The sequence below is a fragment of the Phoenix dactylifera genome, chromosome 3 (assembly GCF_051530095.1).
Source record: "Phoenix dactylifera cultivar Ajwa chromosome 3, Ajwa_hap1_PhDact_Kaust_v1.1, whole genome shotgun sequence".
NCBI classification, from domain to species: Eukaryota; Viridiplantae; Streptophyta; class Magnoliopsida; order Arecales; family Arecaceae; genus Phoenix; species Phoenix dactylifera.
Genome location: NC_143192.1, coordinates 15,636,879 through 15,650,137, shown reverse-complemented (window position 1 = coordinate 15,650,137; position 13,259 = coordinate 15,636,879). Strand labels below are relative to the sequence as shown.

At 40.0% G+C, this 13,259-nt stretch overlaps 2 long non-coding RNA genes across 2 annotated transcripts; both read left to right on the top strand.

Moving 5' to 3' along the window:
• Positions 1 to 1,007: 1,007 nt before the first annotated feature.
• Positions 1,008 to 2,663, top strand: LOC149767926 (uncharacterized). The gene is made up of 2 exons (XR_016399779.1): positions 1,008 to 1,931; positions 2,038 to 2,663. It is a non-coding gene; the product is annotated as an uncharacterized LOC149767926 (long non-coding RNA).
• A 1,889-nt stretch (positions 2,664 to 4,552) lies between these two features.
• On the top strand, positions 4,553 to 6,394 carry LOC149767925 (uncharacterized). The gene is made up of 2 exons (XR_016399778.1): positions 4,553 to 5,662; positions 5,769 to 6,394. It is a non-coding gene; the product is annotated as an uncharacterized LOC149767925 (long non-coding RNA).
• The last annotated feature ends 6,865 nt before the right edge of the window (positions 6,395 to 13,259 follow it).

Sequence of the window (13,259 nt, the reverse complement as noted above, 5' to 3'; positions counted from 1 at the left end):
AAAAACTGAAAAACCTACATGCTTTCATTGCGGAAAGAATGGACATAAAGCCTACTCTTGTATTCAAAGAAAGATCCAAACTAACAAGAGTACATTTGTGAAAGCTAAAAACATAACTAAAGTATGGGTGTCTAAGGGAACCAACTACACTAACCACGAAGGACCCAAGAAAACTTGGGTACCTAAGAGCTTCACATGATCATTTTGCAGATATGCCTTGCAGCCGGGAATAAAAGGAGAATGTGGTATCTTGATAGTGGTTGCTCAAGGCATATGACCGGTGACAAGAGTCTCTTCGTCACTTTGAAATCAAAAGAAGGAGGAGTAGTCACATTTGGAGACAATGCTAAAGGTCAAATCATTGGTGTTGGTAAAATCTCCATTTCACCCTCCTCTTTTATTGACAATGTATTGTTAGTTAATGGACTAAAACATAATCTATTAAGTATAAGTCAATTTTGTGACAAGGGATTTAAAGTGTCATTTGAATCATCACTATGCATAATTAGTAGTCCAATTGACAATGAGATCATACTCATAGGACATAGGCATGGAAATGTTTACATAGTTGATCTTGATGATCTCACCATGAAGAATGGCCAATGTCTTGTAGCCATGAGTCCCAAAGTTAATGAGACTAGTTGGTTATGGCATCGTAGGTTAGGACATGCTAGCATGGATTTAATTTCTAAATTGATTACAAAAGATCTAGTCAAAGGACTACCAAAGATAGATTTTGAAAAGAACAAAATTTGTGCTGCATGTCAATTAGGGAAACAAACGAGAAGCTCTTTCAAGTCTAAAAACATAGTCTCAACAACAAAATCCTTAGAACTAATCCACATGGATTTGTTTGGACCCACTAGAACTGCTAGTCTAGGGGGTAAGAAATTTGGTCTTGTAATTGTTGATGATTTTTCACGTTTTACATGGGTTTCATTTCTTGCACATAAAGATGAGTCCTTTTCCGCTTTTATCAAGTTTCATAATAGAGTTTCGAATGAACTTGTCACGACCCCCGCCCCGTTCCCGGCGGGCCGCCGCGACGGTCCTAGGGTGCGGGTAGGCATAAGGCCACCAGCCACCGCGTAGAACCCTACTACCTATCAATCATCAATAGATCTTGAAAAATTTGGCATGATACATGCACAAAATGATCACTTTTCCTATAGTGACCTGTCAGGATTATCTCAATACATACAACACACTACCTGTCAGAGCAGCAATCACATAATCCGTCACATAATGAACCTGGACAATATATATCAATACATTATCTCAGGCATATAACTCATCTGTATAAAAATCTGGTTCCCATTCCATCCATGGTCAAACCCATATCCACAACAGGATCTATGACTGTAACTATGCACTATATACAATAGAAGGTTTATAATACACCAAAAGGGTATAAACCTCTATCTACATTATACTATACTATGGAGCGGCACAGCTAGCAGGCAACCACTAATCCTGCTCCTCTCTATACAATACCTGCCCTGCAATCAAAAATATCAAACTGGGGAGTGAGTATATGAATACTCAGTGAGTGGAGTAGAGAGTACTATGCACATGAGACCAGATATAATCATGGCTCGAGATGAAATCTCAAGATCAATAACAAGATGAACATGATCTCAACATAGAGAATATGGAGTAAATCATCAATATCACCACAATCAATATCAACTCATCTAAAGCATATATGGAATAATCAAGTAAACATATATGCTACTCATGAATATGCTCAACAGGTCATAGTACTGAATCATATAAATCAGGTGTCAATAGGCTGAATCATCAACAAGATAGCTATCGGAAGGTGGGTTTTACGCCCCAGGCGAACCAGCAACAACTCCCTACTGCCATATGCATATATCGAATATGACACCACACCAATATGTAAATCATCACTAGACAGCTGTCGGGAGGTGGGTTTTACGCCCCAGGCGAACCAGCAACAACTCCCTACTGTCACATGCATATGCAGGATAAGACACCATACTAATAATGTAAATGCTAGACAGCTGTCGGGAGGTGGGTTTTACGCCCCAGGCGAACCAGCAACAACTCCCCACTGTCACATGCATATGCAGGATAAGACACCACACTGATCATGTAAATGCTGGCCAGTATCCAGAACAGAAATCCCTCTCACATCTATATACTAAACGGCACCTCGCGGGAATTCTACATCCGCGGAAAGCCATACTGCACCTCGCGGGGTTTTACTATGCCCGGCGGCAAGCAGAATATAAGTCGTAGGACCGGCCGATCCTACGCCTAGGGCCGTGTCCCCCCTAGGAAGGGACTGGGCTCCGCCCACCCAGAAGGCTACTATGTGCACAAAGGCCGATGTTCAACCCCATCGACTATAGGTGTCCTGCAGATACTGCCAAGCCATGCATAAATGCCATAATGCACCCTCCCAATACTCTACTAAAAAGGAGCATAATCAAGACTACCACTCACTCGACTCCGACCCAATCATAAACTAACATCAGGGTTGGGAGTGAGGGGTCAAGGGTGTGCAATGCAACTCAATATACCACTGAAAAGGGCTCTACAAGTCTTTGAAATAGAGGAAATGAAATCAATTTACAAAAGAAATCATTTCACAATTCGAAATCAATTTGATTACTCATCAACCCCTCGTAATTCCTCTCAATGTTTCCTCAAATGCATGTACAGAATAATCAAGCATGGAGAACAAAACATAGAGGAATCTACCACAACAATTAATCAATGAGCTCAGGTGGAATCAAGTTACACTTGGCAATATTCATGAAAATGAATAAGGAATGTGCTCATGGTGCAAAGTACAAACTCCCACTCACCTGTCAATCCGGCATAGCCCTGATACGCCTCCAAAAATCTACAGCAGGCAGTGGGGAACTTCTTCCTCTTGTTCCCTAGCTTCTTGCCCAACTGTGACATGCATTTACAATACATTTAGTCTTGTATCAAGGGCTATAATCTACGTGCCAATTATAACATAGGGAACTTTAATTGATTCAACTCCCCTGTTCTCTAAATCTTTTCTTTTCTTTCTTTTTTTCCTTTTTAATTAATTAACTCACCATTTATGTGTATTAGGGACTCCTTTGCATGAGTACAAGGTCCCTTTTAGCTTGATCTAGGCTTAATACTCTATTATAGCATGAAATCCCCTATTTTCCACCCGGATGAACAGTAACCCGGACTGACAGTGAGTTACTTTATCCTGGTTTTGATCCACTTTCCAAACTCCAAATTTGATGAAATTTTTACCTAACATTCTACACTCATAGAGGATTCCAAAGAGGTAAACATGCATCATCATCGGAGGCCGTTTGACCCCCTAAATAATTTGCCGAAGTTGGGACTTCGACACAGTTTTTCCGTAGTGCCGGAAAAATTTGTCAAAATCCGATTCTTCTTCTTTTAACCACCTCTACAACCCTTATCCGACCCCTCTAGACTATATCCACCCTTTGTATAGCCTAATGTCATCAAAAGACTAGATAAGGATGGATATTTACCTTTTTCTTTTTGGAAATCGAGGTCCTTGCGTAGAGGGGAAGGAGATCTACACTTTTCCCTGCAGCTGGAAGTGCAACCGGGATCCCTTTTGCTTTCTTTTTCTTCTTCTTCTTCCTCTTCCTTTCTTCATTTCCTCTCCTCTTCTTCCTTTTTTTTTTCCTCTCTGTCGCCTGAGAACCCCCTCCCTCTTTCTCTCGGTTTCATTCCAAAAGCCAGCTCAAACCCTCCAATTAAATCACATCAAAGCACTATTCACCTTTGTTTAATATTATTAAATTCCCATTTTGCCCCTAACACTTCAACATATCTACCGTTATGCCATTAACTTTTGATTCCTTCCAATTTTACCCTTACCACTTCAACGCATCTACAACTATGCCATTATCTTTTGATTCCTTCCTATTTTACCCCTATATCAATTTTAAAGGACTATTCTATCCCTTTTTATATATAAAAAAAAAATTTGGGGTTATTACATCCTCCCCCCCTTATATAAAATTCGTCCTCGAATTTAAAAGAGTAAATTATCTGATTACTCAAAGGGGTGAGTGTATCTGCTCTTCATATTCTGCTCGGTGTGGTATTGGAAATCAAATCAATTAGAAGTGTTTTACCTTCTATCTCTACCACACAGGTAGGATACACATACTTCGCTTTTATACTATCCCCTTAAACTCCGAGGTTCTGAGCCTCAGAAATTTCTGTACAGTAATCCCCTCATCATCTAGAGCTCGCCTGGCCAAACTTCTTGGCACAGGTACAGGAGGTGGGATGGATACTACTGACGGGGCAGGAGATTTCCCCCGAGCAATCTGCTCCCTCAGAGCCTGATTCTCCGCCAGTAACTGTTCCATCAATGTATCTCTACTTCCTACCTCTCCTTGATCATTAACCCTCCGTCTATCAGCAGGAGGAGATTTTTCTCTTTGGGGCTCGACATGTGCGGAACCCGCATCCAATACTATATTTGGCTCCATCCTCTTTCCAGGACGAGCAGGTCCTCTCCTTGGAGGTATTCTTTATATGTCTCTAAAAGAGTTAAAAAAAGAGGGTAGTCGTTACACACTGAGTCATAATATATTTTACTGAATTGTAAATGACTCATAAATTAATATATAGAAAAATCCTATGCTCCATAGTATAATCCTATACTTAATCCTGACTCATCCTATTGCTCTGACAGGACTCTTCTTAACCTTTGCTCTGATACCACCTCTGTCACGACCCCCGCCCCGTTCCCGGCGGGCCGCCGCGACGGTCCTAGGGTGCGGGTAGGCATAAGGCCACCAGCCACCGCGTAGAACCCTACTACCTATCAATCATCAATAGATCTTGAAAAATTTGGCATGATACATGCACAAAATGATCACTTTTCCTATAGTGACCTGTCAGGATTATCTCAATACATACAACACACTACCTGTCAGAGCAGCAATCACATAATCCGTCACATAATGAACCTGGACAATATATATCAATACATTATCTCAGGCATATAACTCATCTGTATAAAAATCTGGTTCCCATTCCATCCATGGTCAAACCCATATCCACAACAGGATCTATGACTGTAACTATGCACTATATACAATAGAAGGTTTATAATACACCAAAAGGGTATAAACCTCTATCTACATTATACTATACTATGGAGCGGCACAGCTAGCAGGCAACCACTAATCCTGCTCCTCTCTATACAATACCTGCCCTGCAATCAAAAATATCAAACTGGGGAGTGAGTATATGAATACTCAGTGAGTGGAGTAGAGAGTACTATGCACATGAGACCAGATATAATCATGGCTCGAGATGAAATCTCAAGATCAATAACAAGATGAACATGATCTCAACATAGAGAATATGGAGTAAATCATCAATATCACCACAATCAATATCAACTCATCTAAAGCATATATGGAATAATCAAGTAAACATATATGCTACTCATGAATATGCTCAACAGGTCATAGTACTGAATCATATAAATCAGGTGTCAATAGGCTGAATCATCAACAAGATAGCTATCGGAAGGTGGGTTTTACGCCCCAGGCGAACCAGCAACAACTCCCTACTGCCATATGCATATATCGAATATGACACCACACCAATATGTAAATCATCACTAGACAGCTGTCGGGAGGTGGGTTTTACGCCCCAGGCGAACCAGCAACAACTCCCTACTGTCACATGCATATGCAGGATAAGACACCATACTAATAATGTAAATGCTAGACAGCTGTCGGGAGGTGGGTTTTACGCCCCAGGCGAACCAGCAACAACTCCCCACTGTCACATGCATATGCAGGATAAGACACCACACTGATCATGTAAATGCTGGCCAGTATCCAGAACAGAAATCCCTCTCACATCTATATACTAAACGGCACCTCGCGGGAATTCTACATCCGCGGAAAGCCATACTGCACCTCGCGGGGTCTTACTATGCCCGGCGGCAAGCAGAATATAAGTCGTAGGACCGGCCGATCCTACGCCTAGGGCCGTGTCCCCCCTAGGAAGGGACTGGGCTCCGCCCACCCAGAAGGCTACTATGTGCACAAAGGCCGATGTTCAACCCCATCGACTATAGGTGTCCTGCAGATACTGCCAAGCCATGCATAAATGCCATAATGCACCCTCCCAATACTCTACTAAAAAGGAGCATAATCAAGACTACCACTCACTCGACTCCGACCCAATCATAAACTAACATCAGGGTTGGGAGTGAGGGGTCAAGGGTGTGCAATGCAACTCAATATACCACTGAAAAGGGCTCTACAAGTCTTTGAAATAGAGGAAATGAAATCAATTTACAAAAGAAATCATTTCACAATTCGAAATCAATTTGATTACTCATCAACCCCTCGTAATTCCTCTCAATGTTTCCTCAAATGCATGTACAGAATAATCAAGCATGGAGAACAAAACATAGAGGAATCTACCACAACAATTAATCAATGAGCTCAGGTGGAATCAAGTTACACTTGGCAATATTCATGAAAATGAATAAGGAATGTGCTCATGGTGCAAAGTACAAACTCCCACTCACCTGTCAATCCGGCATAGCCCTGATACGCCTCCAAAAATCTACAGCAGGCAGTGGGGAACTTCTTCCTCTTGTTCCCTAGCTTCTTGCCCAACTGTGACATGCATTTACAATACATTTAGTCTTGTATCAAGGGCTATAATCTACGTGCCAATTATAACATAGGGAACTTTAATTGATTCAACTCCCCTGTTCTCTAAATCTTTTCTTTTCTTTCTTTTTTTCCTTTTTAATTAATTAACTCACCATTTATGTGTATTAGGGACTCCTTTGCATGAGTACAAGGTCCCTTTTAGCTTGATCTAGGCTTAATACTCTATTATAGCATGAAATCCCCTATTTTCCACCCGGATGAACAGTAACCCGGACTGACAGTGAGTTACTTTATTCTGGTTTTGATCCACTTTCCAAACTCCAAATTTGATGAAATTTTTACCTAACATTCTACACTCATAGAGGATTCCAAAGAGGTAAACATGCATCATCATCGGAGGCCGTTTGACCCCCTAAATAATTTGCCGAAGTTGGGACTTCGACACAGTTTTTCCGTAGTGCCGGAAAAATTTGTCAAAATCCGATTCTTCTTCTTTTAACCACCTCTACAACCCTTATCCGACCCCTCTAGACTATATCCACCCTTTGTATAGCCTAATGTCATCAAAAGACTAGATAAGGATGGATATTTACCTTTTTCTTTTTGGAAATCGAGGTCCTTGCGTAGAGGGGAAGGAGATCTACACTTTTCCCTGCAGCTGGAAGTGCAACCGGGATCCCTTTTGCTTTCTTTTTCTTCTTCTTCTTCCTCTTCCTTTCTTCATTTCCTCTCCTCTTCTTCCTTTTTTTTTTCCTCTCTGTCGCCTGAGAACCCCCTCCCTCTTTCTCTCGGTTTCATTCCAAAAGCCAGCTCAAATCCTCCAATTAAATCACATCAAAGCACTATTCACCTTTGTTTAATATTATTAAATTCCCATTTTGCCCCTAACACTTCAACATATCTACCGTTATGCCATTAACTTTTGATTCCTTCCAATTTTACCCTTACCACTTCAACGCATCTACAACTATGCCATTATCTTTTGATTCCTTCCTATTTTACCCCTATATCAATTTTAAAGGACTATTCTATCCCTTTTTATATATAAAAAAAAAATTTGGGGTTATTACAGAACTCAATCTTAAACTAAAAGCAATTAGGAGTGATCATGGTACCGAGTTTGAAAATCAGCACTTTGAAAAGTTTTGTGACGAAAATGGTATCAATCACAATTTTTCGGCACCTAGGACACCCCAACAAAATGGAGTGGTAGAAAGGAAGAATCGCACACTAGCAGATATGGCTCGTACCATGTTGTGCGAATCGGATCTACCAAAATATTTTTGGGCTGAAGCAATAAATACTGCATGTCACATTTTAAACCGTGCATTAGTTAGATCCATCTTGAAGAAAACACCTTATGAGTTAATAAAAGGTAAGAAACCAAATATAAGCTATTTTCATGTTTTCGGTTGTCGATGCTTTATTTTAAATAATGGAAAGGACAATCTAAGCAAATTTAGTGCTAAATCAGATGAGGGGATCTTCTTAGGTTATTCCTCATCTAGTAGAGCATACAGGGTCTTCAACAAGAGAACTCTCGTTGTTGAAGAATCCATTCATGTTGTTTTTGATGAAGCTAATGGAGATTCTTCTAGAAAAGAAGAAGATGGTGATGCAGGTATACTTGAAGACCGAATGAAGGAATTCTCCATACAAGACAAACAACAAGAGGATGAGATCAAAGAAGATACAATTCAGCAAGATGAAGAAGAAGACCAACCTCCGTTGAGAAATCAAGATCTTCCTAAGGAATGGAGGTATGCACATGGTCATCCAAGGGATCTAATCCTTGGTGATCCCTCACAAGGGGTAAGGACAAGATCCTCTCTAAGAAATACTAGTAATTATCTTGCATTCGTTTCACAAATCGAGCCTAAATCACTAGAAGAAGCTGAAAAAGATGATAATTGGATGAATGCTATGCAAGAGGAATTAAACCAATTTGAAAGAAATGAAGTTTGGACTTTAATGAAAAGACCCCCTAATGTTTCAATTATAGGCACCAAATGGGTATATAGAAATAAACTAGATGAAGATGGAATAGTAATAAGAAACAAAGCTAGGCTAGTGGCCAAAGGCTATAATCAGGAGGAAGGAATAGATTTCGATGAAACTTTTGCTCCTGTTGCTAGGTTAGAAGCTATTAGACTACTTTTGGCATATGCATGCTTCATGGATTTTAAACTCTATCAAATGGATGTAAAAAGTGCGTTTTTAAATGGTTATATAATGGAGGAAGTTTATGTAGGACAACCTCCCGATTTTGAAAATCACTTACATCCAGATTATGTGTATAAATTGCATAAAGCATTGTATGGACTTAAGCAAGCCCCTAGGGCATGGTACGAAAGATTAAGTAATTTCCTAATTGAAAACAAATTTAAGAGAGGAAATGTAGACAAAACCCTCTTCATTAAAAGAAAAGGAAATGACTTACTGCTTGTACAAATTTATGTGGATAGTCTCTGTCAAGAGTTTTTGGTGCTACTAATGATAGTCTCTGTCAAGAGTTTGCCAAGCTTATGCAGGGAGAATTTGAAATGAGCATGATGGGTGAGCTCAACTTCTTCCTTGGGCTACAAATAAAACAATCAGAGGAAGGCATCTTCATCAGTCAGTCCAAATATGTCAAGAAAATGTTGGAAAAATTCAAAATGAAGGATGCAAAGGAAATCAGCACACCCATGGGCTCAAGTTGCAAGCTTGACAAAGATGAAAAAAGTAAAAGTATAGACTGCAAATTGTACAGAGGTATGATAGGCTCATTACTTTACCTTACTGCTAGTAGACCAGATATATTATTCAGTGTTTGTATGTGTGCTAGATACCAAGCATGTCCTAAGGAATCACACTTGCAAGCTGTTAAAAGAATTTTTAGATATCTGGTAGGGACATCTAATGTAGGCTTATGGTATTCTAAACAATCTGACATAAATTTAATTGCTTATTCCGATGCTGATTTTGCCGGGTGCAAACTCGACAGAAAAAGCACAAGTGGCACATGTCAATTCTTAGGTGCTAATTTGGTTTCCTGGTTTAGCAAGAAACAAAATTCAGTTGCCTTGTCCACAGCTGAGGCTGAGTACATTGCAGCTGGAAGCTGCTGTGCCCAAGTTCTTTGGATTAAGCAACAACTTGAAGACTTCGGTATCAAAATGGATAATATACCAATTAAATGTGATAATACAAGTGCAATTAATTTAACAAAAAATCCTGTCCAACACTCTAAGTCAAAGCATATAGAGATTAGGCATCATTTTATTATGGATCATGTGCTGAAAAATGATGTGATGATTGAATATGTATGTACTGAAAATCAATTGGCCGATATCTTTACAAAGCCCCTTTGTAAAGATAGATTCAACTTCTTAAGGAATGCTTTGAGCTTGTATGATCCTAGCAAATAAATTGAACTTGTATTGCATTGCTTTGCTACTCAAACTAGTAATCCACCTCAAGGTAAACATAAGTGAAAGCATGAATTCATCTAAGCTAAATGACAAACTGTTTGACTTTCCGGAGGATGGTTACCCTCCCTTGGACTCTTCATGGAGATATTTTCAGAGCCTATTTCATAGGTATTCGAAATTTGGTCAAACATTCCTCATTTCAATATTAATAATTCAAAAATCATTATCAAATTATTATAGGATGTATTATTAAGGGGGAGGATCACAAACAAATTCACTCTGTGTTTATCAAAAGAAATCATGTTGATTAGGGTGATTAAATAAAAAAATTGGGAAAAGATAGAATTCAGTCTGAAATTTTTCAGTGCCGGAGACGTCTCTGGCAAATCGCAGAGACGTCCCCCCAGGCGAGACGTCTCGCCTTAGTCACGGAGACGTCTCGGGGACCGAACGAGTTTTTTTAAAAATAGGTCGAAACAGCTCGAGCCGACCCGAGCTTTCCCTTTCATCCCCGACAAAAACAAAAACCCTAGCCTCCATTTTTCTCCAACACAAACCCTAGCCTCTTTCTCCTCATTTCCCTAGGATTTCCATTCAATGGCACCCAAAAGAGCTAGGAGGACTGGTGGGAGGTGTCCTAGGGCAGCGGCCGACGGTGAGGAACGGAGGGAAGAACCTTCCGCGCCGTCTCCTCCGGTTGCTCCGCCGACCACAACCATTTCCTGTGCAAATCGCACAGTGACAACCGGGAGGTACATAGATTTTCATTTTCTAGATAATGAGGGGTTCTCTATTGGAGAGAGACTCCGAGCCCAAGGGTGGGAGCACCTTTGTACCCTCAATACCTCGACCTACCCCGGCCTTGTTAGAGAAATGTTTAGTAATATGGCTTTAGGGGACTTAGGGTACACTGCATATGTCCGGGGGACATTAGTAGAAATTAATGAGGACATCTTATCCACTGTTTTGCAAATCCCTAAGGACGGTGAGGCTCCAACCTCACATCCCCAAAGGGAAATAGCCCTAAACTTACTTTTAGGACGAGAGGACTGCGGCCCTCTTGATGTAGTGAACTCACAAGACCTAAATGCCGAGATGAGATTACTTTTAAGTATTGTCAACCGGGTCTTGTTTCCTAAAATCGGTCGCTTCGATTTTGTTTCGGAGCGAGATTTAGTTATCATGCACCATATCCTACTAGGGATTCCTCTAAACCTCCCTAGACTCATGTTAAACTACATTGCTCTATGTCATAGGTATTCTAGGTTTAGTATACCCTATGGCATGATATTTACCCTAGTATTTAAACACTTTAAGGTTCACATTCCCGAAAATGAACCTGCAAAACCCTTGAGAAACACCGACTACTATAATGAGGGCACAATGCGAAGAATGGAGTTTCAAAAGGTAGATGGGTCTTGGGTCAAGGTACCAAAAAGAAAAGCTCAAACCCTAGAGCCTGAGATCCCACATCAGGAGTCTGACCACCACTCTCCTCCACCCAGCCACATGGATTTTCCTGATATACCCTCCAGCTCAGCTGGACCTTCCACATCCATGCCACCACCTCCTCCAGTCAGTGGGCCCTCCTTCCTATCAGAAGACCAGATGCGTACCTTAGCATCTGTCATTTGCCAGCAGATGAGGGAGGAAATGAGATCCATGATCTCTACTGAGTTGGCCCCCATCAGAGCTTCACATGAAGGGCTTCTACAAGAGCTGAAGGAAATTAGAGCTCAAATTGAAGCTACAACGCAAGAAATAGTTGGTGTGGGTGCCACCCAAACATTCAGATCAATTGAGCCAAAGGACAGCCTGAAGACCATTTCAAAGAGTCTTAAAGAGTTGACAAGCCCAGAAGGAAATGTGGGCACCTTGGTTGCCCAACTTAGAGGAAGAATTGAAATGGCAACCATAGAATTTGAAGCACTCGTGGCAGCCTTCCATAAGTCACAGGGAGATCAGTTCAAGACCCTAATGGATTCAATCAATGCATTTATAGATGCAGCTTGTAGGGCTTATGAGCAACGTCGCCGATAAGGGACTTTGTGTAGACATCTAGGGATCTTCTTTTTGTATACCCTAGGCTATTTTGAAACACTTTTTGTAGTAGAAATCAATACTTGTAATGATTTCTTCTTTTAACTATGTACTGACTTCAAAGGTTTACAATGATACATGAATACAATTTCTTTTGAAACCTTGTGTATGTGCTACTGTGTATGTGATTCTGTGACTGTGTATGTGTTTCTTGTGATGTGCCATAAAAATCTCATAACATACCTTAAGTATTCAAATTCAACACAACTTATCCATGCATATGACACAGGAGGAGCACATCTTGTGATAACTATGTTAAACAAAAAGAGGAGTCTGAAATGAATTCCAAAACAAAGGGGGAGTGATATGAATGACTAAAATTCTTTAATAGAAATAACTTGGACAGGGAGAGCACAACTTGAATCTCCTTGAGTAGTTCATGGAAGGATAATTTGTCCCCTTCATTGTTGATGACAAAAAGGGGGAGTAGATATATAGAAGGGGGAGTAGAACCAAGAGTAGAACCAATATGGATATTGGATACATTGGAATGCAAAATACGAAATTCATACTCCAAAGTTGAATTAGAAAAGATAAAATTGAAAAATATTGGCTTTTAGATAATTGCCCTTCTGGGAAAGAAAGGGGGAGTCAAAAAGAACTTAGCTTTCAAATTTTAACTTAATTCAAATTCGGTTGATATGCTAAAATTGCTTAAGAGCTATAAAGATCAATCTTATGCATAATGATAGAACTGAAAATTGACTATTTTGAATTATGCACACTGTATCTAGCTCTAATCAAAACATTATGCTTGTACATCTGATCAAATACTGTGTATATGTTTAAATTTCGAATTTTGCATATACTCAGTGTTTTGTCATCATCAAAAAGGGGGAGATTGTTGACCCCCTAATGGATTTTGATGAATACAAAACACTAGAGTATAATTCCATTTATCTTAACAATTTAATTGAGGATTTCATGTATTTTATTAAGAATATTGTTAAGAAATGTCTAGGCAAGTTTCCATGATTTTTTAAGGACTTATTGAAGAATTTTTGAGATGAAAGAAAAAGTTCAGGGACAGCCGAGACGTCTCCGGGTTGTCTCAGAGACGTCTCTGGCACAAACAGGAAGAACTGGC